Source organism: Phodopus roborovskii, unplaced genomic scaffold (genome assembly GCF_943737965.1).
Source record: "Phodopus roborovskii unplaced genomic scaffold, PHOROB, whole genome shotgun sequence".
In the NCBI taxonomy this organism is placed as follows: domain Eukaryota; kingdom Metazoa; phylum Chordata; class Mammalia; order Rodentia; family Cricetidae; genus Phodopus; species Phodopus roborovskii.
The window spans coordinates 15,374,383-15,396,432 of NW_026126433.1; the positions used below are offsets into that span (position 1 = coordinate 15,374,383).

General features: G+C 44.1%; 1 protein-coding gene across 2 annotated transcripts in view; it reads right to left on the bottom strand.

Moving 5' to 3' along the window:
- The window catches only part of Tbl1xr1 (TBL1X/Y related 1), a 117,020-nt gene extending 99,179 nt beyond the window's left edge, over window positions 1–17,841 (bottom strand). Inside the window, exon 1 of one of the 2 annotated variants that reach the window (XM_051185917.1) lies at window positions 17,542–17,841. The gene's annotated coding sequence lies outside the window, so the exon portion shown is untranslated. Of the gene's footprint in view, window positions 1–17,065; window positions 17,169–17,541 lie in introns of those variants that run through there. The other variant, XM_051185918.1, reaches the window with a different exon arrangement.
- Between the last annotated feature and the right edge of the window lie 4,209 nt (window positions 17,842–22,050).

Genomic DNA, 22,050 nt, shown 5'->3' on the forward strand with positions numbered 1-22,050 from the left:
AAACTTTTAAAGTGACTAAGCTAGAATTCAGTAACAACAAGTAAGCTAGAATCAGTTCCTAGCTCAATCTAGCTCTCTAAGGCTGATTTCAAATTAGTGCTGGGTTTAAGGGCCCTTAATCAAGACATATGAATGCAAGGGGTCTTCCTTGTCCAGCACCCAGTCCTAACCTTCCTACTTAGTCTCTGTCCAATTACTCAATGGGACCAGTGTTGCTTTTCCTGCTCCCCAAAAATGGAAACATAGTGCAAGCCAGAAAGCACAGCCATCAATGAGCTCTTTCTCCATAGCTTCCTGAATTTCCATTGCATATTCCAACTATTTAACCCACATCCTCTCTTGACATCTTACCTGTTAACCCCACCCCCACTAGCTTCTTCCTTACAAGTACCTTTCCCACATTCTTGTCTTGTTTTATTTTGTGACCTACTGAGTTTAATGACTGGCCTGAGTGCAGAAGTATATACGATGGAGGCTAGCAGGTTCCCAATGCTTTCAGTAGATACAAGAACACAGGTTACAATACAGCCAGAATATGTGTCCTTCTCCACACCTACCACATACTGTACCAACTCAACTTCCTTAATCTGCAGAATCAGTGTCCCTTCCCTAGCTGAAACAAGGCTGTTTTGCTTAGAACACTCCTTCCCAGTTCCCTCTCACAGAAAATGCCCTCTGGCAGAGAAGAAGCTCACCTGCCTCCTGAGCCTTCTCCTATCCCCTTACAACTGTGTAACACATAAACTTGCCCAAAAAAAGACCAAGGTGCTCTTTTCCTCCCCTTTCCCATTCACACATACTCACATTTGTCTACTACAAAATACTTTTAACACATGGAGACTATCAATTAATTAGAAGGGCCATCCAGTATGAAAAAGATTACACATACCTACAATAAAGTGATTTTGCTTAAAAATTACAAATGCAGGATTTTCTCAAATTATTTAATATATATATTTAATACAATGTTCAAAAATGTGTACACAAAGCAAGGTGAAACCTTAATGCTTAAACACTGGTTTGATTTTCAAAACTATCCTACCAACATGCTTTAGAGGAAAAAAAATCATTCTTAACAGCGAGTTTGTTTGGTTAGTATTCCTTTTACTAGTCTCTATAGTTTAAGAGGATATGAAATTAACTAACACAAGTTTCTCTTCAGCTGGCTAGGAGTTTTTCTTTGAGGCTAATTCTAAACAAGGTGTCTGAAAAATGTCTCAGTACCATCTTCCATATAATCTCATCAACATGTTTAGTCATGTATGTAATAAAAGGGCTGAGAATACTGAGATGAGAGATGTTAAAGATGAAGCAAATGGAATTCAAGAGAAGCAGCCAGACACAGCGGCTGATCACTCTGACAATCTCCAGCAGTAAGGTGAAGGTGGCAAGTGGGTCACCCCAACTTTGAGGTTAGCCTGGTCAACAGACTGAAGTATAGGCCACCATGGGATAATACAGAGTAAAACCCCAACTGAAAAACACAGAAGAACAGCAGGGAGGTAGTGGCACCACTCTGGGAGCAGAAGCAGGTGGAGCTCTGAGTTCAAGGCCAGCCTGGTTTACAGAGTGAGTTCCAGGACAGCCAGGCTACATGGGGAAACCCTGTCTTGAACAAACAAGAACAATAAAAAGAAAAGAACCAAGTTGGGTTCCCAGCACCCACGCCAGGTGGCATAACTCCTGTTCCAGAAGAAGCTCCAAGGCCTCTGGCTTCCATGAATACCTGTACACACAAACAGGCAAACCCACACACAGAAATACACACATATCATATTGTAACATAAGTAGAATAAATCTTAAAGATTTACTTCCTCAGCTGTTACAATGTCTCCAATATTTGTATTAAAGAACTCCCTGCCTTTACCCTAAGCACCTTCCCTCCCACAAGTCCCTACTGTAAAGCTCATTCTGAGGACAGTCCTTGTCAGCACTTCCTATACAGACTAGAGAAAGTGCAGCTCCTATCAAGAGAACCTTTGGTTTTCATTTTAAAAACAGTTCATTTGAAAAAGCTGGGTGGCAGAAGTGAAAAGACACATGTCACTTCCTAGTGAATGACAATCTTAAGTGACATCAAGAATGAACTAAAGGCCCAGTCTTCCTGCTATAAATGGCTACTTACTACTTCAGTTCCCAATTGAATGGACACAACCAATTCTGATACAACTGCAGAGTCCCTTCCCCATCCACACTACTCATATGCTGTCATACTTCCAGTAGGTGAAGGGCCAGACTACTAGGAAGAACTAAAGACAGCAAAGCTGCCATGAGCAAGGCATTCCTGATGTGCACACAGGCCTGGTTTGATTGTTCAGATAGCCCAGCTGCCCTGTTGCTCTTCCCACAGGAGAGTAATTCTGTAAGAGCTCTGTATTCCACATGCCAATGAGGCTCCTTTTTGAAGCAAACAAACAGCTTGCTTTGGGATTCCTCAACACAGTTCATCTGAGTTCTGACTCACCACCAATTTTAGGAAGTATATCAGAGTTAAACACCACCACATCACAGGTAAATGTAGCTAAAAGTAAACTACAAAATATCCTCAACTCATTTCAATATAACTGGTGGTATTTAGCACACCTCCTATTTCTGAGAAAAATGAAATGTAACTTATTAAAGTCTAATAATATCTTAGCACAAATATTTTAACATCAGTTTATCAAACATTCCTACTAACTAAACACTTGCAGGTCCTGTTCCAAGGTACTGGGGAGAGTCACAAGGAAGACAGAACCCATCCCTATTGTCATCAAGTTTAAATTATGCAGAAAGAGGATGAGGGGAATCAACATACATTTGTCAAGGCAAAATGGAAGCATAAATGAGGGACCTAGAGAGGGGCACATGGAGTAGGTGTTACTTCAGTTACATGCCAATCTCAGGACAGAGCCTGAGATGAAGAAGGCAGCTAAGGAGCTGCTAGGGCTGGCCAGGCAGGAGCAGAGGGGAAGGCACTGAGAAATAAGGTTTGTGCAGGTAGGGGAAGGCAGTACTCAGTACTGAATAATAACCACTTTGGGTTTCATTTATTAACATTGTTTTTCTTTTGAGCCATAGTTTCATGTGACCCAGGCTGATCTGAACTTGCTTTGTAGCCACAACTAGCCATGAACTCCTTGGCTCCCTTCTGGTAACAGATTTGAAGCTTCCACCTCCAAAGTGTCAGGATTATAGGTATGGACAACCTTTCTGTTTATTGGTTGCCTTTGGTGGACTAAACTTCACTATGTAGCCCTGGCTATCCAGTACTCACTATGTAAATCTTCCTCCTGACTCTGCCTTGTTAAGATTACAGATGTGACCTTTGAGGAAACATAGGAAAGGTGACTGACTGCACAACGCCATGGTGCCTGTCAATAGCACACAGTGTTTTCTGCTATATATTATAAAAACAACACAAGGGGGCTGGAGAGATGGCTCAGTGGTTAAGAGCACGGACTGCTTTTCCAGAGGTCCTGAGTTCAATTCCCAGCACCCACATGGTGGCTCAAAAACAACAAAAACTGGTGGATAACGTCAATTTATTCAAAGTCCAATGCTGAAGACAACAGATTTATACGGAAAAAACAGAACATTCAAAACTCATACAACTTTATAGCAAAACATTACCAAAATTAACAAACCAAATTAAAACACTAATAAAAATTTTAGTGGCTAATTTCTCATGAGAAAAATATGCAAGTTCGGGTAGAAAAACAAAAACCTAAAAGAATTAAAGAATATCTGCAGCAAAACAAGACGAGCAAACTGCAACATCAGGGTCATTGATGCAGTAAGAAAAGAGAACCTGGAGCCCTTGGGGTAATCCCAGCAGCAGAAGGCAGAGGCTGGGGCAGGAGCATAACTGCAAGTATGAGGCTAGCCAGTATTATAGTGTGGGGCTTGCTATCAAAAAAGAAAATGGGGGGGGGGGAAAGACCCTGAAAATAGGGCCAAACTCCCCCAAAAGGAAAAACTCAGTAACCTCCTGAGTTGCTATGGTTCATGAGCTCTGCTGTTGCTGCTCAGACAAGAGTAGGTGAGGGAAGGATGCAGAGTGGTTCCACACCCTGAACCATTCTTTTGAGCTTGTCTTTGATAGTCCATTCTACTTATACCCATGAGAAATATGAGGTATTTTGCAAATAAAGGAAAGAAGTTGATGAATTAAGTGTTTCCAAACTTTTCTTTATTCCAAACTCAACAGCTTTCTTCGCACTATCCTCAAAGTCATTAAGTTATACCATATTTTTGTTATTTGTGTATACACATGATGTCACAAATGCATGTGGGCACAAGAGTGCCACAGTGCACATGTCCAGATCAGAGAACAAGACGGTGGAGTCATTTTCTCTCAGTGAACTCAAGCTATGGATCTTGGTGGTAAACACCCTTACCCACTGAGCCCCCTAAGTGGCTCACATCATGTCTGTCCAAAGACAATAGTAAACTATTGTCTCAGAATGGAAGGAGCCATTTTTCAACTTGTAGAAATCATTTCTATGCTCTGTATCAGAGCAAAGGTTAACAACCTACCAGTGTATCCATCCACCGGATGTTGGAGTCATCTGGCAAGGACACACAAGAAACTGCATGAAACAGGGATATCTCTGCACAGGAGCTGACCCAAATGCAGAGAAAGAAACAGACTGACAAGGAGTGAACTCAAAAGCACATCCATAAACAAGCAGAGTCTAGTTACAAGGGCTCACACTGCTTACTTGTAGGGACAGGAGACTACCTGCAGGACCAACTCCCTCCTGACTGCCACACCAAGAAACAGAAGAGCAAGTGTTTCTCATTGCACAGACTTCTCATTGCAATACCATTTCAAACATTAATGAAGTGTTATTTATGGCAATCACTTTAGTTCATTTGTAAACTAGAAGCCCTGTCTTCTCAAATGCACAACCAATTAGGCTGAAATGATCAAGAAGCTAGCTCCCTTCTGATAACAGATTTGAAGATTCCAGATCCTGAAGATTCAATTAACTACAACTTCTTACCCCACCCCACCCCACTCTATATAACTCCAGTATTCAAGGTTTTGGATTATCTAGGAAGTGTGCATCAGTAGCTAAGGATGTGGCCAGCTCATCACCATGGGAGCTCCTTCTGTTTCTCCCAACTCTGACCCTCTCTTTTCTCCTCTAACCATCTGGCTGCGCTTATAATTATGAAATGAAGATGCAACACTGCCAACAGTCAACATTCAACAGCAGACACAGGAAGAAATAACAGCTCCTTCCTTGACACAGTAAGTGACTAGAGAGCCAGCAGGAGACATAATTACTTGTATAATGCACAGCCCTACAAGCACACAGGCCACCAGAGTGTCTATGGTGGAACGAGAGCTCTCATAAAACCAGACACAAAAAGCAAAGCTATAGCAGCATTATGTAAGGACTCAAACGGAAGAAAGGACTAAGAGAACCAGATTACAAAGAACGGGGAGCCAGGAACCAGTTGAGAAGACCAGATAATGACTCGATCAGCTGTAAACTGTAACTGATAATCTTTTGTAACTGATAGTCTTTGTTTCTTTTACCCTGGATTTGGGAATAGTCCCTGCTCTGACAGTATATCTTAAGTTGCTCCCAAGCAAAAAAGAAAAGACAGGTGGCCCAACCTGCAAAGCAGGACACACAAGCAGACTAATGATCTTATACTTTGAACACCATGCATCCAAGCAGCAAGGACTCATTCAGCTAGACCAATCTTTTATCTAGGTCTATATGACCTTCAAAGAGACAAGGTTCTTCAGGGACCAGGAAACCCTCAAGGGACTTGGAAGGCCTCCCCAATTCAGTATGAGCAGAGTCTGCAGTGTGCCTGTACTTCATCAGAGTTGAAAAATGGGTAAAACAAGTGTCCTTGGGAAGGGATCACCTAGCTAAGAGTAAACAACTACATCAAGGTATCTGTTCTAGAAACAAGTGACTCCCAAGATAGGACTTTCAGAGAAAGCCAAGCATGGTGGCTCACCTATGATGCCAGTACTCAGGAGGCTGAGGTAGGGAGATCAGGAGCTCAGGGCTAGCCTGGGCTACATAAGTCAAGGACATGACACAATAAATGTGACCATGATTTGTCCATGACCGATCATGCAGAATGTCAACTTTCTTCCTATTCTCAATACTGATTCTAAACTCATAAAAAATTGTATTTCTATATTACTTTAAATCCACAGTTCCAACGTTCAATGTATTTAATAATTGTCAAATATTACAATCAATTTATAGTTTTATAAAGAATGGTCACAAGTCAGGAAGAAATGAGCTGGTATGACTGGAAAGCTTTCTCCCTGCAGGCTTACTTACATAGTCCTGACAGTTGTTTTAAAGGCTAATGGGGAAGAGAAGTCACCAACCGTCTTACCCAGTTGTGAACTCTGTGAGCTGTAGTAATAACTAGCCTGGTTAAGATGGGCCCACGAGGCCAATAGTGACCCATTATGTTTCAGGGGTAGCCAACAGCTTTTTTTTTTCTTTTCTTTTCTTTTTTATTAGATTCAAGGCCAATTCCACAGGAAGAAACTTTTGCCTAGCCCTCTAAGTTTGGCCAAGAATCCATGACTTCAGAGTTCTAAATCCCAGGGGTGATATTACTACCATTATGGTGCTAAATGGCCGTAATAACAAATCACCTCTAGACATACCTGCACCCACATATTAGTGTGCCTCTCAGTCCTCATCAGACAAGCTTCTTTGTGCAGTGGATGGCAGTTAATGCACAAGGGGTCAAAACTCAGACAGACTCTGTGGAGTAATCAGCCACACATGAGTTCCCAAGGTTCAGGGAACATCAAGGAAGAGTGGGTAGGGAAAGACTTTTAGACCCAGAGGTTCCTGAGGACTGAGTTAAACAGTGTCTTCTAAACATGACAGGACCAATGCCCTCATAAAGTCTCAGCAACTGTTGTTGCTTAATACCAGTATAATTATCAATGCCAGTCAACATTCCAGTATAGAAGGGAGAGGGGCTCATTAGGCCCCACCCATACCTAAGTTGATAATGACAATTGATGGCTTCTGGGAGGGAGAGAAAAAGAAAAGTTTTATTTAAGGGTAAGTCAATCATGTTCCAATGGATTACCCCATAACAATGTGTATATGGGCAGCAGAAATTGGACTGGGTAGTTTTTAAAAATTAATTTAAAAAGAGAGAGAATATGAATCTGGGGCAGGGGGGGGGGTAAAGGGTTAGATTCAGAAGATTAGGTGGAAAAATTGGAGGGGGGGTTGCAAGCAAAATATAATGTAAAATACTATGATGAAATAAAGTAGATTTCAAAGATGGGAAAAATGTTCTTTTTTTCTGGGGAAGTGGGCAATAAATGTCCTGTGTACACAGGCAAGCACATGCCTGAGGGGAAGAGGCCAACACTGGGTATCTTCCCTGGCAGCTCGCTATCATTTTAAAAGACAGAGTAGAGTGTTCGCACTAAACAAGGACAGTATGGAGAAGGCCAGGCAGACGTGACCAGCTTCCGCCTCAATACCTAGCTTTTTATGTATGCTTGAGAGATCCAAACTCAGATCACTCATGCTTGCATAGCAAACATTTTCTTGACTGCACCATCTCCCTAGTCAGTTTAAAGAATGTTAAGTAAGACATTAAGATACTATACACCTGTAGTCCCAACAGCTGAAGAGCCTAAAATAAAGGCTACTGGGTTCCAGCCCAGCTACAGAGCAAGACCCGCAGCAACATTTTATTTAAAACGATAAAATAAAAATAAAGAAATGTTCTTAACTGGGAACAAAAAAACAGACTTGATGACCACACCCACAATCCAATACCTGGGAAGACTGTCTTGAATTCAAGACCAACCTAGACTACAGAGTTATCTCAAGCAACATTTTTTTTAAGGAGACAAACAAAGGCTGGCAAGATAGCTCAGTAGATAAAGGTGCTTGCCATACCTAAGTCCATCCCTGGAAATCATGAAAAAACTGAAGAAACCAACTCCACAAAGTTGTCCTCTCACCTCAAAATGCACTCAGTGGAGCTGGCTCTCTCTCTCTAATACACACACATACACACATACACACATACACACATACACACACACACACACACACACAAAGATAGAGAGACAGACAGAGAAGAAGGCTTTTAAAGAAACAAGAGAAGTACAGAAAACGATTACAGCACCAGTTACCAGTGATGTGCATACTCAAGTTACTTCTGCACATATGCATAGACCATGTTGTTTTATCCAGGTTTCAATGATTATCAGTCACACTAGTTTTCACAAAATTAACATATACCCTGGAAATGAATGGAGAAAGCTGTGCAGCTCCTAAGGTAGCAATCTTCTTCTTAAAACATCTGTGTTACTAAACTCAATTATTTGGGGCATCACACCCTATATTCTCAGCACTTGGGAAAGAATACCAAGTGTTCAAGGTAAATCTCCACCGCATAACAATGTATAAGCCAACATGAGCCACATGAGAACCCACCTCAATAAATAAATAGTCAAGTAATCAACAAAATAGCCTACATATTTCAAACACAGAAAAACTCTACACAGCCCAATCTTACTCTAAAGTGAGCCATAAACAAAAATGAACAGTCACTGAATGTTACAGCTTCTGCTGATCCTCAAAGGCCAGCAGGCTGGAAGGATGGTTTACAGACCAGAGTTCAACGGTCAGTGCCCACATTAGGTGGCTACAACCACATGTGACTACAGCTCCAAGGTCCCAACACCATTCCCTGACTTCAGAGGACACTGTGCTCAGCACACAAACACAAAATTTTTCAAAAAAAAAGATTTTTAATTTCTAAAGGCCAGGAGGCAGCCACTAGCAGTAACTGAGTAACTCTTCTTTGTCCACACACTAACAACTTTACATACATTCTTATTTCAGTCCTCACAACCAAAAGAATTCTACTTTCAGTTGTGAAAACCAGCTGTAATCATCACATGATCACACAAAAACATCCACAGATAAGTAGGAGTGACAGGGATCAAGCCAGCACTGCCTGGAACCAGATCTTCACAGAGAAAAAATCTGCTGCCAGTTCAGACAGACCCTAGCCATCTCCAGTTGCTACCAGAGAGGGCACTGCCACAGGAAGACTGACAGCTCATCAGTATAGCAGACTTTAGCAAGAAAACAGGGCATGCAATGGCTCCAGCTAAAGCTGAAAATGAGGTACACAAATAACTAGAAGGCAAGTCCCTGAATTAGTAACCTAAATTACCAATGGATAAATACAAGTGACACAATTTTAAGTTATACCAATTGCAACCAAAATCAGAATAGGAATCTAATGTTTCCATATTGTCAATACAATTCCCATGTCACAGTATGATCCACCCAGAATCCACACAATAACTTAATTCCTACCAAACCAGAGGTTATCTTAACACCGAAGTTAACTATCAGCCTAGAAAACCTGCTTTCACCTGATCCCCAACCCTGATAAAGGAGTGCCTTTGAAATAAATTACTTAGGTCTTTCTGAACAACTAGAACTTTTTATTTCTAATTATCGACTTTAAACAGGACTCAAAAATCATAGATTCATCAATGACCTGATGACCTAGGTACAATAAATACCAACATACAGTGTAATGACACAGGCCTCTAATCTCCACATCTATGAAGCAAAGACAAATGGATTTCTGTGAGTTCAAGGCCAGCCTGGTCAACAAAACAAATTTCAGGTTAGCCAGAGCTGTATATAAGGCTGTTTCCAAAACAAGAAAACAAAACAAAACTCAACAAAAAAATTCTAACACATTTCATCATACAACACTCTAATTCTGTCAGTGAGTCTGAGGAATAAATATGAAGTGTGGTTAGAAATAAATGGCCCCAGCACTTTCAGAACAGCGGAAAAAAGAGAGAAAATAGTAGTAGTTCTGTCACCTTAAAGGGTCGCTTGTTTTGAGGTAAGGACTCATCATACACCCCAGGAATGCCCTGAACTGATAATCCTCCTGTTTACGCCTCCTGAATGTTCAAATTGTAGGCATGAGGTACATGTATGGGTCTTCCCTCTTCTGACTATCCAAATTAAAAGATTAAAATTTCCTCTTTTTTTTTTTCTTCTTTTTATTTTTATTTTTGGGACAAAGTCTCACTGGCTTTGTAGATCAGGCTGACTTTGAACTTAAAGATCCACATGCCTCTGCCTCCCTCACTGGAATTAAAGGTATGCCATTACACTCAGCTCAACCTAAAAGATCAACCTAAGAGCCAACCTAAGAGCTGGAAGGATGGCTCAAGCCTCAAGATCTGAATTTGATCCCCAAGATCCACATGGTTGTCCTCTGACCTCCACACTGTGTATCATACATAGCATGTGCTCCACCCCCAGTAACTAAATTTACAGAGGCTAAATGCTTTCCCCACTGTAATCACAGGTTTTGTTTGGGGTTGTTTTGTTTGTTTTGTTGGGGGGGGGGTGTAATCATCTGTTGAGTTCAATCCCCAGCACTGTGAAAAAATAAATAAATAAATTTTAAAAAGGCTGGCAAGATACCTCATGGGCAAACAGGCATTTGCCACCAGGCCTGAGACCTGAATGCAACAGGCAGAAGCACCAGGGTGGAAGGAGAAAACCAACTCCCAGACATCAATCTCCCCAGGCACGCAGTAGCTGTGGGAGCACACACACCATACATGTCAAAAATAGTTAACAGTTCTAATTAAAAACCAAAATAAATGTGTTGGTTTAGCACTGGAGCCATGTTAAAATGTTGCCACAGTTCAAGCAAACACTGAGTAACAACAAAAGCACAAAAACTCTGTAAACCTCTCAATGATTATCTCTTCACAACACTCTACCTTTTAGAACACTGAGGAAAAAGAAAAAAACCACTAATACCTTTGACCCCAGAACAAAAAAAGAAAATCCAAATGCTAGTCTAGCAATCATGAGGCCCTGGGGTCCATCCCAGCATTGCATAAACAGAGCATTTGGTATCCTCTTGTAATCCTACCACTTAGAAGGTGGAGACCAACTTAGAAGTTCTAGATCACCCTCAGCTAGACATCCAGATAGAGGCTACCCTGGAACTACACAGAAAACACACACACACACACACACACACACACACACACACACACGGGGGGGGGGGAGGACCAAAGAACAAAATACTGAAGATTAACAGCTAAATCCTAAAAAGTAAAACCATCCATCACACTATATACTAACTAAAAGTTATTTACTTAAAACTTAAAGAGCCAAGCATGGTGTCACATCCTATAATCCATTATTTTGGAGACAGGCAGAAGGATCAGAGTTCAAAGTCAGCCTGGGTCACATGAAACCATGGGCATAGTTGGAGGAGGTCAAGTTTGAACACTCAGAATACAATTTCACATAATTACTAGAGCCAGACCTGGTGGACACACATGCAATCCAAGTAGTTGGAAGGACAAGACTGGAAGGTTGGGAGGTCAAAATCAAATAGCACTATGCAGTAATACCCTGTCTCTAAACCACAGGAAGAAAATACTCTATTAAGATGCTGAAATGATCTCAGACGTGATTACCAAGTTCTCTCCTAGGAAACTCAGGGAGGAGGAGGCTATACACAAGAGGCAGAATCAACAGCTCAACTGGCTGGTGCCCATTCATCACCCATCCTTCCTCCTCTGCCCCTTAAGCATGGTCTTTGCAGTTTCTTCCTTGACCTGAGCACTCCCGGCTCCAGGGCATGCCCTGTGTTCATTTGGAGCTACAGTCTCATTTTGTTCAACTCAAAATCATGCTGGAAAGCACACACTTTTAAACTCTAAATTAAACATTTTGAAAGGACATAACATCAAATTACTTGCCTTAAGAGTCAATTACCCTGGTGCATTGGAATGAATACAGCACCATCTTGCCATAAAAACCTTTGGATGGGAGATGGCTAAAACAATGTTCTTCTGGTAGATTAAACCCACTTACACTGAATACACAGACCTATGCTGAATGTTAATATGTTAAAAGTGATGGCTCAAATCAAGCTCCAGTGTTCATCAGAGTGTTATAACCAAAGCAAGGACAAAAATCACAATTGTATTTAGATGTATTACTGAGGAAAGCCAGCCTGAGTTAAAAGACCCAGAGAAAGGTATCAGGTCCAGTGGGGTGTGGGAGTGGCACTCAGGTAGAACTGCTACAAGTTCCTGGCCATTCTAGGATACATTCACAGTGAGAGCCTTTCCAAAAACACAAACAAAGCAAGGAGGTGGTCACACACAAGCAACTGGATCTCTTTGAGTTTGAGGACAGCCTTGTCTACAAAGCAGCCAAGGATACACAGAGGAACCTTGTCTCGAAAATCAAAAAACAGGGGAACTAGAAAAGAAATGAACATAAGGGACATCTAGAAAGTAGTCCTTTACACCTTAAGGAACCGACAACTGGAATAGCACACCTTGAACAGCAACACTGAAGAGTGGGAAAAGCATTAGATTAAGACCAGCCTCAGCTACACTCAGTTCAAAGGTAGCCTGGGCTACATGAGAGCCTGTCTCAACATATACCAATTCTGAAATCTAAACCATCATACCTGGCAAACACACAGGTTGAACATCTCTAATCAGAAAGCCCACAATCTGAAATACTCCAAAAAAAAATCCAAGAATTCCTAACCAGACCCAAACTCCACGCCATTTTTAGATAAGTTTCATGAAGTAATGGCAAAAGCAGGCAACACTAAATATGAAATCATTTTAGATTATGTTACAGGTGCACATGAAACAAAAATGACCTTCAGATTCAGACTTGAATCCCAAAGATCCCACGATGTGCATGCTAAAATCAGAAGGAAAAAAATCCAAAACACTTCATTGTGTCCCAGGCATTTTGGACAAGAAGCACTCAGTGTGTACACCTGGATGTAGTGGAGACGGTAACACACTTCCTAACTGGAGTCACTTTTTCCTTAATACTGCAGCTAGTGTTCCAGTTAAAGGACAAACTACCCACTTTCACTAATCACTAAGAATGGCCAATTTTTTTCTCCTCACCCACTCCAGCAGCATTAAAACTGCAGCAATACCCAGTGTCTGTAATACTCTTACAAGTCAGAAAGACTGGCCCATCAATACAAGTTTAACGTGCCTTGCACAAACAACCCATTCTTACATGACTCTCCCCTCAGAGGCACAACAGGACCTTTCCCCCACAAACAAAGCAAGAGAGAGGGAAGGGGACTGTCACATGCTTTAAATGCAATGAAATCAGAGAAGAACACGTCTCGAAATGTGGGGATTAAACTAGACAAAAAACAAAAAAGATAACACCCAAAGAGAGGGAAGGGCATGAGGAAAACCAAAGCAGTAACAAACACAGCAGCTGGAGGAGCTGAGAAGCCAGCTAGAGTCCAAATGGAAGAGAGGACATGGAAAGTGGGACAGGTAGAAAAGAGTCCCGAACACCAGGCTGAAGCCCATGAACTGTGTCCAGTTGGCAAGAGGCCATCACTTTGGGTTTTCCAGGGGGACCTAAGTGATGAAAACCAGTAGAAATGGTTACATTAGATAAGAGAAGAAATCTGTTCAGAAAACAAAAACATTAATGTAAAGACCAAACCTACAACACTCCCACATTCCTGAACTTCCTGTAGCCTAGATGCCTGAAGACACTGACCTTACACACACTGTGCCCAAGTCACTATTCCTGCCCCCTCACTACCTGAGCCTCGGCTCCTCAATTAAATCGAGGGTGTCAGCTGCTCAAATTGTCACAAGAACTTGTCAAAGCACCAGTCTAGTCCTGACAGACACATGAAAAACAGCACTAGTGCTGCGTAGGAAGTTGTAAAAAGAAAACAATTATGGGACTGAGACCTGACCAAGTTTCCTAAGGAAAGCTTCTTCCCAGTTGAAAACAAGGAGTGTAGACTCAAAAATGGTCAAGACTTGAGGGTAGAAAACATACCCACCTGTAAGAAAAACCACAAGTTCTACTGGACTCAAAAACTACAAAACTTAACAATGATTCCAGTGGAGACAACCACCAATGTAAGGGAATCCCACCTCTATCTATAACTACACCAAACAAGGGAATGAGACAGGCCCAGGAAGTACTGACAATGCAGTCTAATTCTTCATGAGCAAGCCTCAATCACAACTTTGAGAATAAATATTGCTAAGTTTATTTCAAGAATATTGCCCAGAAACTCAGGAAATAGACCTGCTGAGGGCTTTATGTGATATTATGCAAAATGAAAATGTAACACAAAGAAGAAACCACCTCACAATCAAAGGCATGTCTTGACACTCAGGCAATGCTTGGCAAGTCAAACACTGTCCTGAGCACTACACATATACCAACTCCATTGTCTCAACTATGATACAACAGGGAAACATATGTGACAGTACTAATACTACCTCAAGGTCATGGGTCTTTAAGGGACAGACAACCAATTGCTCAGACAGCTGCACTACAATACATCTAGGGCCTTTCTTTCACAAGTTTTTAGAAATGCACACTTCAAAAGACAGCTGGTCACACTCTTCCTTGCTTTCCATTCTTAATTTTCTCTTTCTGCACCAGTATTTGGAGAGGCTACCTTTAACATTAGGAAAAAAAGCCACTAACAAGACACTACATCTAAGCAGACAGTTCAATGGCAGGACTCCTGGACTTTCATCCACCATGCCATCACCTGACAGAGGTACCTGAGAGCTACAGTCCCAATCAGAAACACAAAGTCTGTCATCAGGAAATCGGAAAAGCCATGTCTGGCAAAGCAGCAAGGAATGTGTCATATGTGGTCAACTAGAAAGACAATGGAGGAAGGGCCAGGAGGACCTGAGTGCAGCCCCTCTTCAGGGCCTAATCAGAATCTCTCCATCAGAGAAAGGCAACACTACAGACTGACCACAGGGGATCACACTAAATGACAGGCTGCACCTCACACCTCCTGCAGGTGGCTCAGACTCCCTGGTAAAAGGGCAATTATTTGTACTCTTTACAACTATGACACCAAAGACAGTTGGGTAATGAAACCTCCTGAGCATCAGCTCTCCAGTTTCTGTTGGTGGCAGTTCCATGGGCCTTGCTACACAGCCAGCCACAGAGGAAGGAAGGACCAAGGACAAAATGTAAGTGTCTGCTGCTCACTGCCTTCCTCTTCCCATTTCAGGGATGTATACTCTAAATGTTATTTCTGAAAATGAATCAAATCTACATGTACCAGAAAAACAGTCCTAACCAGTGCCAAGGTTTCTTTCATCTTTCCCCTGAGTTCCGATGCATTTCTCTCTGTTTGTTTTTATATAGGTAACAAACCTAACAAATTGTTGCAACTTCATCTAAATGTGTTCAATCTCCACAGTAAGGCTCCATCATAAGAACAATTATGTGGGGAACTTATTTGTACACAGCCTATGACCACACTGTAGTTAGACTTTATCACAAGTGACCTAGCACATCTACTCAACAGGCTGAAGCTCCAAAGGTCCACTCGGCACACCCTTCCTATCAGAAAACTCCATGCTCATAAAGCAGGAGCTACCCTTTCTGCTCACCCAATTCCCAGGAAGCACTTCTTTCTTATTGTCTTGACACACAGGTATTATGATAATCAATCTTGCAAAACTCTTAACTAGATAGACTCCAAGTATCAAAGGGTTACTTACTTGGGCATATATACAAAGGTAAAGTGTTCAATGATTGTTCAACAAAAGTCAACACAAAATATAATCTCAAGGCTGGGCCATAGCTCAGTGGCAGAGCACTTTCTTTAGGCTCAATCCCAATATTGCCCCCAAAACACATCCAAATTAAGAAACTACTCCATCTCCTATGCTAACAACATGTATAGGTTACAAGTGTGCTTCAAACAACAGACGGTGAAGGTGCAAGAACTCTGAAGTCAGTAAGGAGTTAATTAAGTGGCTTAACTATTTATACATACTGTTTTCTTTCCCCACAAGCTAGTGTTGCTCCTAAATACTAGAGATCTGACTCTATTGATTAAACTACAGGAAAGAGGGAAAGTGAAAGAGTGTTTAATGTTTATGATTACAGACTCATGCCTTGCAGGACACAAAACAAAGACAGAAATATACTAAAGCAGCAGAGAAGCCTCAACTTAAAAGCTGCATACAGGGCCTGCCTGCCTAACTCCTTCCAGGCACGTTTTTTTGTACTGCCACCCCTCCCCCATAGGTAAATGCCAACTGTTTCTAGAACTCTCAGTGATAATTTGGGAAGCTTGCCATTAACTCCCACGATTCAATCCAATTGATACACAATGTTTTTGTGCAGACAAAGATGCCCTACTTCACCAGACTATAAACTTATTAAAGTGTTGAGAACATACAGTCCCAGCAAGTCGGGATTACTGAAGTACTCCAATAAGCATGGCTCTTATTTAACAAAAACTGAGCATGAATCACACTGGGAAACCCCAAACTCACACAGTACCTTCAACGGGCCATCGAGATACTTATTGCAAGTCATTTTAACTAAGTTAAATCAGATGCTAGGACCAAGTGATTTGGGGAGAGGAGGAAAGACTTTACATTGATGGGGCACCATTTAGTCTCAAGATTCAAACTAAAAATAACACATCATTTCATCCACCATAATTTTATTAACATGTTTAGACCAGCTTAAGGTCTATATGGGAAACAAAAAAGCCAACAGTAAACTTCCCTAACTAACTGTAAATGACACAGGTAGGAAAAACCTTCACCCTGGGTCCTGTGAAGTTCAAGGTTTTAAGAAATCTCCAGCCTGAGGAAAAGTCATGTTTAGCTACGTTCCAACACTTCTGTGTGATCACCAAATTATTTTCGGTGTTTGGTAACCCAACAAAGAGAGTTTCTTAAAAGCCACCCAACCCAAATGTTATACGGAACAGACCATTTTCATAACCTAAATTTAATCCAAACTGAGAACTTCCAAAATTACCGAACACTCTAAAACATGCATGGCTCGCCTCGAGCTGCCTTTCAACATGGAATAATTACACTTAAATGAAAGTCTGCCCTGTTCCAAAAAAAAAAAAAAAAGACATCGGTTGCAAAGAGGAAGTCACCCAGCAAACACTCACAACCTGGCCTCTACACTGTCAGAAGATAATGTGACTTGTGTGCCACCCCGAAACTTACCAGGAAGCTGGCAATAAGTTTGCCAACTGTATACACTTCTGACCCAACTTTACTGAGACTGAGGCCAGGGCCTCCTTCTGGGGAGGACACAAGGTGCTCACACGCGCGTCCCGAGTGAGCGAGACCGGGCCGCGCCCCTCCCCCGCCCGCGCCCCAACAGCCGCCCGCAGTCCCCGCCGCCGCCCGGGGTCTCCGCGCGGCGCGGCCCAGAGGGGAACGCGACCGGGTGACTGCAGCCAGCGCGCCCCAGCGCGGACGGGCGCCCATCCCAAGCCCAGCCCGCTCCCCGGCTAAGCGAGCTTCCAGCGGTTGCGGCCCCGCATCCACCCGGCGCCCCCAAGCCCGCTCGCCAAGGCGAGCGCCTCCCGCAGCCCGGCCACCCCGACCGGGGAGGGGGGGCAGCACGTGAGCGCGGCCGCCCCTCCCCCGCGCCCAGGCCAAGTTCGCAGCGCCCGCCGCCCCGGGCCCGCGCTCACCTGCTTGGCGACGCTTTCCCCTCCCGGACGCGCGGCGCTCCCCTCCTGGCCGCCGTGGGCACCCCGAGGCGCCCTGGGGTGCTGGCGCTGACAGCCGGGCGGCGGGTCCGGCGGGGGAGGGGCGCGGGGGCAGGGCACAGCACCGAAGCAGGAGGGGAGCTGTTACTAAGGGAGAGAGCCAAGCGCGCGAGCGGCCAACGGCTCCGGCTCGGCACCGGGGAGCGCGGGGACCAGCCAGGCACAAATGAGCTCCGGGCCCGCGGCGGCGGCCGCCCAGCAAAACAAACCCGAGCGGCCTGCGCCCGGCGCGCGGGGAGGGAGGAGGGAGCGAAGAGGGGGAGGGGACGGAGAGGGGGGAGGGGAAAGGGCGTCGGGAGGGGGAGGGGAGGAAGTGAGGAGGACCCCGGAGGGGGAGGGGAGCCTGGGAGGAGGGGAACCTGGAGGAGGAAGGGAGGGGGAGGGAGGGGGAGGGGAGCCTGGAGAAGGGGTGGAGAAAAGAGAACGTGGAGGGGGAAGGGAGCCTGGAGGAGTAGGCGAGGGGGAAGGGAGCCCGAGCCTGGGAGGGGGGAGGGGAACCTCGAGAAGGAGGGAGGTTAGGGGAGGAGCGCTGGGGGGAAGGGACGCGCCGGCGGGGCGGGGCGGGGCCCCAACGGAGGCAGCGAAGCGGTGGGGGTGGCGGCCGGCTTGCGGCTCCTCTCTCCGCTTCCTCACTTGCTCTGCTTTCCCTCCGCCCACCCTCCCTCGCTCGCCGGCAGCGCCGGGGGTTGGGCTCCCGGAGCGCATTTGTTCCAGAGCTCGCAGCCCGGGCTGTCCCGCGGATTGGATGGCGCTCGCGTCCCTTCGCCCCGGGCAGCTCTGAGAGCCACGACCTCCCGATTCCTGGAGGCAGGGGGCCGGTGAGGGAACGCGGCACAGGCTCTGGATGAACATCGCGTGGAGAGCTTCGCACACTCCGTTGCGTGTAAACACACGCCTGCTCGGAAGTGTACCTGGAAAGGTGCTTCATCTGCAGGGAGCGAGTTGCAGGATGGGATCCCAGCACCGCGCATGGGGGAGGCGCTCACTCGGAGAGAGGGGTTTGGTGCTAATGCAAAGCTGTAATTGAAGTATGTGTGCCCAAATGTGCGACTTGTCGTCTTCTGGATCTGTTGTGAAGGTTTGGTCGATCAGTTCACATTGCGCAAAAATAAAACCATAGCCTAAGTATGCACCGGGCTCTGGTATCCACGGGAGTTTACCTCCTACTTTCTGCATGCGTGTGGCACGTGTAGGCGGTTTGTGAAGTATGCTTCGGCTGCCCAATAATGTCACAATGATTGGTAGAGTGCTTGTGTTTCGTTTTTTAAGGAAAAATTTTTAAATACGGCTTTGCCCTTCCTGAACTTTTCAGAATCCTGGAGCGTAACAAACAGCCTTCCTTTTAATTCTAAAATATGACTTGAAACTCTGCTTTGTAGTTACTATATGTTTAAAAATAATATTTTGCAACCTTCTTAGGTGAGAGGTTCTGGTTTCAAGTCACCTAAATATTTGGGTGGGTGGGTGGGTGTGTGCGCGGATACATGTTCTTGTCAAGCACTGGTCTTCCTTTAGTCTCAAACAAATTTTCAAACAAAGTATCGTTTGAAGTAACTTTGACGGCTGTAAACTCAGTCCTTTCAGTGACTAGATTTTTTTTTTTTTTCAGTCAAGGTCAGTGTCCTTCCCCTCGTGGCCCGCCTTCGTGTGGGCAGAAGTCTGTTTTGAGGGTGGTCGTGCTGAAAGAGAGCAGAAAAGCCGCAGAAAGAAGCCTGTGGGGTTGGAAATACCCTAGCTACCTGAAAGTTCAAAGCCTGAGTATCCTTGGAGCTATCTTCACATGTGAAAGAGGGAATGTTAGATTAAACAATGTCACCTGATGGGAACTTAGATAACGATTTCCAAAACACTGCTGGGTGTTCAGAGGAAGCTAGTTTTACCCTCCAGTGGCCTGCCAAAGGTGAAGTCTGGCTCAATCCTTCCACTGCCCAGAGAATTTATTATCTTCCCATTTGGCATATTTGTTTAAGACCTGTCCAGTGGCATGCATGTCTGCTCAACATAAACCTCATTTTAGGAAATAAAGTGTATCTCACTACAACCAAGGGTCTTTTTTCTGAACCACTCAGTGAGCCTCTAAACTACTTCAAGGGTTGGGTAGATGAGAGGGGATTCCCGCCCTTGACTTCCACAACCTCTACAAGAAAAGGACACCACGCTTTCAGTGGATAAAGATGTACACCCCAGTCTTTACAGTAGGTTCCAAGCTGGTGATTCCTAACCCTCTGTTGAGACATCTCTTCCAAAGACAGCCCTGGTTCCCTCCAGTTCTTAGACCCTGTACCAAGTTGCTTCCTGCCATGGTTCTGTGTGCACTGAGCATTGAGAGTGAAGAGAACCTGTGAATTTGTTTAGGACAGACACTGCTTTATTTAACTGCCATGACAGAAATCAAAATTGGAGGCCTGTACCTTAAACTTGCTCCAGTGAGTGCTCTTCAACCTTTATTGTTGGTGGTGTTGGTTAGGAGTTGGGGTTTTGTTTTTATGGTTTGGTTTTTGTTGTTGTTTCTATTTCTGAGGAGGATTTTCCTGTGCCTCAGCCTAGCCTCAAAGGTTTTCCAATCCTCCTGCCTACCCTCCTATGAGCCAAGAGGTTATCTTACCATTATTAAATATTACCTGGTCCTTTGAGATTGCTCATCAGGCTGATACTCCACCTGATGACCTAAGTTCAGGTTAGTTCCTATGCTGCAGTGGCAGGATAGGAGGTAGGAAGCTTCTCTGATGGCTGACCTGAAGGTCTGCTCAGCAAAAATGAGCCCCTGGAGGGTGCACTCCAGCACTTGGGAAGCAGAGGTGGGGTTTGAGGCCAACCTGGTCTATATGGTAAGCTACAAGCCAGCCAAGGCTGCATAATGATACCCTGACCCAAAACTAAGGAAAAAGGAAAAAACTGAAGGTTGTACTCTGACCTCATGCTCTCACATGGCGCATGTACCTGGGCGCGTGCACACACACACACACACACACACACACACACAGTCAATAGAGTCCTAGCATTACTTTAGATGCTCCATTTTAGCCTACCTGCTAAAGGGAGTTATCTTGGCTGCTCTGGGCTTTTTGGTTTTGGTAGTGGTGGTTTTTCTTTTTTCTTTTTTTTTTTTTAAATTGTTGTTTCTTTGTTTTGTTTGGTTTGGTTTTTCGAGATGGGGTTTCTCTGTGTAGCTTAGGAGCCTCTCCTGGCACTCACTCTGTAGACCAGGCTAGCCCCAAACTCCATCCACTCCCAAGTGCTGGGATTAAAGATGTGCACCACCACAGCCATGACTGGCTGCTCTGGTTTCTAAAGGGAGTCAGGTGAGCCTGGACTCTGGCTGCTCTGGTTTCTAGATACAGGAACCCATCTGAAACCCAAATGTGGCTTCAGCATTTTTTTAATTTTTTAAAAACTCTCTCTGTGTATCAGAACTTTTCTTTGGGAGATGAAACACTCATCTACTCACCCCAGGTAGGAAACCCACAACAGCCCAAAGTACAGATACCACCAAAGTCCAACTTGGTGAACCAGTAAGTTTTATTGGGGTCACTTACAGAAGCAGAAAAGACATCAGCATGACCAAAGCCCACCCTTTTGTGAGGGTGACCTGGAGCACACTGCACAGCCAGAAGACAACCAGGTGGAGAGTGTCCTCTCCAGGTACCTCAGTTGGTGTAAACCTCTTCCAGTTAGCTCTCCTGGCTTCTATCTTTGAGGCAGCTGGTCTAGGAGTCTGTTTTGCAGCCTTTTTCCTCTCAGAGTCTTCTTTCACATCTCTGAAAAAGATTCTCAGCTTTTCTTGTTTACACTAGCACGGAAAGAGCACAGTGAATCTGGTCAGTTTAAGGGAATTCTTGAAACTGCTATTTTGTTGTTGACCTCACTGCTTAAGGAACTTGCATTGGGGATGTAATGTTTTAATCTCAAGCAGACTGTACACAGCTCTGTGTGTGTGTGTGTGTGTGTGTGTGTGTGTGTGTGTGTGTGTGTTTTCTGGGGCTGGAAGTACAGTCAGTTCTAAGCCATCTAATAGAACCAAACTTGGGTCCTCTGGAAGAGCAGCAAGAACTCTTACCCTGAGCTATTTCTCTAGCATCAACATCTTAAAGACTAAGGTAAATGAGTGGCAGTACGAAAGTAGAATGAGCCTCACCTTTTAGCCATTCCAACATTGCCAACACACAAAATGAAAGATTGCACTGAAATTCAAGCAATAATTAGACCTGGGCAAATGGTAAGAATTGTTACTAATTTCCAGTGTTCTGAGTATAAATGTTATGTTTCTAGAAAAGACAAATTATTGTTACTAAGAAGTTAGACAGGAAAAGGACACATTAAGAAAGATCTCTTGCCAGTTGGTGGTGCACACCTTTAATTCTAGTACTCAGGAGGCAGAGGCAGGAGTAGCTCTGTGAGTTCAGCGTCAGCCAAGGGCTACACAGAGAAACC